We start from the raw sequence: 5,406 nt of genomic DNA, 5'->3' as shown, positions 1-5,406 counted from the left end.
TCATATTTCAACTTTTCATGCTCATTAGAGAATATGTACTGGATAGAAACCCTACAAATGGGAGACATGTGGTAAGGACTTCAGACAGATTTCAAGTCTTCAGGCTAATCAAAGAGAAGCCAAAGAAATGTGATGCATAGGATAAGGGCTTGAATCAGAGATCATATTGTCAAGGCCATCATAGAGCCCATACAGGACAGAAAGCATACACCATGAGCCATGTGATAAGAGTTCAACCGGTTCAAAACTTCACCATCATTAGAGTTCACACAGGAGAGTAGCCATACAAATATGTGACATGTGGTAAGTGCTTTAGTCATAGTTTATACCTCCAAGGCCATTAGAGAGTCCATGCAGGAGAGGAACTCTATAAATGTGTCATTTATGGTAAGGCCTTCATTCAGGCCTCACATCATCAAGTCCATCAGAGAGTCCATCCTGGAGAGAAACCATACAAATATTTTCTGTGTGCTAACGGTTTCAGTCAGAGTTCATGTATTCATGTTTATCAGATAATAATGGGATAAAACCAATATATGTGACATGTGTGGTAAAGGTATCCTTCAGAAGTTAGACATCTCATTTTCTTCAGAAAATCCACATAGCAGAGAATATTTCTGAAATGTAGGGTTTTCAGAATTCAGAATGAGCCGAGTTTTTCAGCAATGAGTTCTATTGAAGAAAACCTATGGTCATATGCACATGGTAAATATTTAAAGCAGATGTCTAATAGTCATCATTATCAAGTGAATACCCAGCAGGAATCCCAATAATAAAAGTTTCACATTCAACATAATCTACACTGAAGAGATCTTAAAAATTAAGGGTAAGGTCATGATTTAAGCAAAAGTTAATGAGGGACATGGCAAGATCCATGTGCACTACAATGTAAGCTTCAAGAGGGCAGGAACTTTGTCTGTTGCCATGACCTCAAACCAGAGCCTTAAAAATAGGTGCATTTTTATGAATGCTGCTTTAAATTCCTTGCCAGATAATTGAACATCTGAGTCTCTTGACCTGACATCTATTGATGGTCTTTTCCCATTCAAGTTACTATCGTTCTGGTTCTTGGTATGAGGAGTGACTTTTTGTTGTGTTCTGGACATTTTGAGTATTCTGTTGCGAGACGTTGGGTCTCATTTAATCCTCTTTGCTGGCAGGCAGTCACCCAATGTGCAACATGAAGTCCCAGCTGAGGGTTCAGCTCCTGACAGTGGGGGTAGAAATCAGCAGCATTCCAACTCCTTACTCCTGTGGGAATCGAAGTTCACTTTCCTGGTGGTTTCTACTGACAATGGCAAAGGTGAGGGGGTTAGTGATTATAGCAGAAGGCTGATTGTGCCACTCTGCTGCTGCTGAGTAGGAGTGAAAGTTCAGCTCCCCAATCAAACCTGCCGACACCACCCTGGCAGTGGAGGAATTGGTGTGTTGACTAGGTTCTTTTCATTTTGCCTTTTACAGCAGTGGAAGAATTAGTGCTGGATGGGTAGAAATTCACCTGTCCATTCTGGCCTGCTGACACCATTCTTGTGAAAGGAAGGTCAATTCACGTCACCTTATTGCCACTAGATGGGAGTGGGGGTTTGGCGCGTTGTTTGTAGTCACTGAACATAAGAAGGGAAATGGAGGACCAACATGCACAATTACCAGATCAAGATGGAGATTCAGCTATCCATTGGATTCTGCTGACTTTACAAGGTATAGGAGAGGTCGTTTTTCCCACTGACATTCGGATAGAGCAGTGCTGGTGTTATCCCACTGAGGTTTTTTTGTTCTACCAGCCACTCACTTACTAGTTCTTTTTTCACTACAAGACGCAAGATTTGTTTTCCTTGTCTTATCTGTTGTTTCAGTGACAGACTTCTTTACCCCTTATGGAGGATATTTTTGAGGCAAACTCACTGCCATGTCATTTTTCAAATCCTCATGATCCTAGCCAGTCTAACTTTCCATCATTTAGAGCGTTTTACATTTATTTTTTGTATTATGGCCAGGTTTTTTAAGGTTCAAAAGGAAGTTAGGATCTACTTCATGCAGCTACATCAGTTTTCTCTTTAGAATCTGGAGCCAAACAAGGTCACTTGACATTTGCTTGTTAGATTTTTAAATGCTCTCTTAATCAAGAGCAGGTATTTTTTTTTTTTTTGAAATGGACAGGCTCTAAGACCCAAACTCGGGTCTCCCACATGGCAGATAAGACTCTGTCACTGAGCCACCATTTCCTGCCTTTTCTTTTTCCTTTTTTTGGCATCAGCAGTTCAAACCCGGGTCTACAGCTCAGCAGGTGAGAACTCACCACCAAGCCACCATGGCACTGCCCCAGCTTATTTTTATATCTTTTTCCCTACCTTGAGTTGTTACAGAATCTAGTTATTTTGTTTGTAATACATCTCACACTTGGGAAATGATTTTATGCTTCTTTGTGGTGCCATTTAGCTTTTTCTTCTATCCAATGGAGGTACTTTATTTGTTTTAAAAAAAAGAGCTGAGTAGATTAGGAAATCCATTGTATTTTGCCATGTTGCAAAAAACTAGCTCAGTATCCTGCAAGTTCTTTAGTATTTTATAATACCAAAAACAAGAAAAATCACTTGTAAAATGTTTTTTATGAAATGAAACAGATTTGATGTCAGCACGTTCCAGATTATTTCCCCTGGCATTTCCATAATTTCCATATTGCTCCAGAGGCCAGAAACACCCTTGCTGAGATCCACTGACTGAGAGACTGAGAACTGGAAACATCTGTAGGGTTCCCAACAGTGTTCCAGCCCTTACCTAGGTCAAAACTTTAGTCAGGTAGTTAAAATTTTAATACCACTCCGTTATGCAGATTTAGTTTTGGGTCCATAATAATATTTCCCTTATAGAATTATTTTTGTAAGAATTCAGAGAGAAAATCCTTAAAAGTGTGCCAGGCTCACGTAATGTTGTACAAAGGGATTAATTCAAAGGATGGGAAAGGTGTTAGAAGGTTAGAGCTATTCAAAGCAGCAGAATCCGTGAGGCGAAAGAGTAATAACACTGTATTGATCTGGATCAACCTGCTGTCTTTGGAACAGGGAGCGAGCAGGACCCATTTCCATTGTCTCCTGAACAATGTCCCAAAGGGAATAAAAAAGGCTCATGGGTGAAGCTCCCAGAAAATGCGTTAATGAGGTACACAGAGAGAAATGTGCTAGTGATGGACAGAGGGAAATACACAAATGAGCAGCTAAAGGAAACCTGCAATTAACCCCATTGGTTGCTGTCCCTTATCTTGTGCAGTGCTGGGTAGCTGGGACATTGTTTTATCTTTGGGGTCCTAAATCTGGCTGGGGGACACATAATTGACTCATTCTACCTGTCTGGTCTGGGGACAGGTCTCCAGGCTCCATTACCAGCCACACAGGAATTAATTCAGACTTCCACATAGACCATCTCAGAGTTACTGTGCAGGTGAGTTGGAAAATAAGGTAGAGGCTGCAGGAAAGTGTCAGGGAGTATGGATGCCAAGAATTTTTATCATACATCATCTGAGGTCAAAACAGCACAAGCCAGAGACAAAAGGTCACGGAGGTAGTTTCCTTCCTTGTGTAAGTAAACTAATGTTTTATTTACAATGTACCTAAAATTGTTTTTCTATAATGCACAGATATTCAGAAATCTCTGTGAAGACATACACTGAAAAATGCCAGTGTAGTCTCAGCTTCCTTGGGTTTTATAATATACTGGAGAAGTTAAGTACACTTAAATAAGTGCACCTGACATACTGTTCTCAGGGATACATCAGAATAAGAAAGATACTGTCATAATATAGAGAATGGTCTTGGAAGTCCTTTGCATATTGTATGAATTATGGAACTAGGTCTTGGAGTAAATATTGGACTGTCAAAAAACAGTTCAAAGCACAGATACAGAAATTAATTTTCTGAATGAATAATAGATTATAGCATGTCTACCAGACTAGCAATGCCTATTTATGTAAAAATTAGTCATATTCTTTACCTCTCATTCATACTAGCTGCATTATCCTCATGGAAGCAGAAAACAACACCCTAATTTAAGAATTTCATCTTCTGGAGTTCTCAGAGGAGCCAGAACTGCAGCCCTTTCTCTTTGTTTTCTTCATGTCCATGTACTTGGTCGCTCTCATTGGGAATCTGCTCATAGTCCTGGCCACCATCTCTGACTCCCACCACCACATACCCATGTATTTCTTCCTCTCCAACCTGTCATTTTCTGACATGTGTTTTATCTTCACCATCGTCCCAAGAATGCTGGTGAACCTTCAGAAACAGAGCAAAGTCATTTCCTACGCAAGATGTCTCACCCAGATGTCCTTTTTCTTAATCTTTGGAGAGTTGGAGAATTTCCTCCTGACCGTGATGGCCTTTGACCACTTCCTGGCCATCTGTCACCCCCTGCATTACATGGTCATGATGAATCCCCAGCTCTGTGCCCTGCTGGTTCTAGGGTCCTGGATCATGAGTGCCTTTAATTCCTTGATACAATGCTCAGTGGCCATTGCAGCTCTCCTTTTTTATGCATTTGGAAATCCCCCAATCTTTGTGTGAAATTTATCAGATAGCCCATCTCACCTGTTCTGACAATTTCATCAGTTACTTACTGATATATCTTACAGTACGTCTGTTGGGTGTGGTTTCCCTGGCTGGGATCCTTTTCTCTTACTCTAAGATTATTTCCTCCTTACATGCAATCTCAGCATCTCAGGGGAAGAATAAAGCTTTTTCCACCTGTGCATCTCATCTCTCAGTGGTCTCCTTATTTTACTGTTCCTGCTTAGGGGTGTACTTTAGTTCTGTTGGTACACAGAACACATATCCAAATGCACTGGCCTGAGTGATGTACACTGTGGTCACTCCCATGCTGAACCCCTTTATCTACAGTCTGAGGAATAAAGATATAAAAGCAGCTCTGAAAAATTTCTTAGGAAGAAAATTTCAGTGCTGGGACTGAGAATTAACTCTGGTATCAGACCTCAAAAACAGATTTAAAAATCTGATTTGTTTATCAAAGCATGGAAATAAGAAGTGCCTCATTCTATTTATTTCAAAGCATTTCATTAATATGTTTGATTTTAAGCAACTTAAGTTATTAAGTTTTTTCTGTCTGTTATATCATCAACGTTTTTTCCCTTTGTCCACTGTCTTACTTTTCCAAGGTTAAACTGAACCTTGGATGAGAAACAGCTTGGAATTTCCAACTTATCACAACGAGCATGGATTTCTAAGAAATATTTCTCCTCAATTGACATTTTATTATCAGAAGTGTTGATTTCCTTTGTTTTACTAAAGTTGTTGAGTGCCCTGATCCTATGGAAAAGCACACACAGCACATAAGACTATTTATGGAAGTTGTGTAAATGCATGTCTGGCAGTGTAGCATATCAGTTTTGTGTGTGTCATC

At 40.0% G+C, this 5,406-nt stretch overlaps 1 pseudogene; it reads left to right on the top strand.

Moving 5' to 3' along the window:
* Positions 1-1,180: 1,180 nt before the first annotated feature.
* LOC143649224 (olfactory receptor 7A10-like) lies at positions 1,181-4,956 on the top strand (annotated as a pseudogene).
* The last annotated feature ends 450 nt before the right edge of the window (positions 4,957-5,406 follow it).

This window comes from Tamandua tetradactyla, chromosome 11, assembly GCF_023851605.1.
Source record: "Tamandua tetradactyla isolate mTamTet1 chromosome 11, mTamTet1.pri, whole genome shotgun sequence".
NCBI lineage: Eukaryota > Metazoa > Chordata > Mammalia > Pilosa > Myrmecophagidae > Tamandua > Tamandua tetradactyla.
This window is presented reverse-complemented; position numbering and strand designations above follow the sequence as displayed.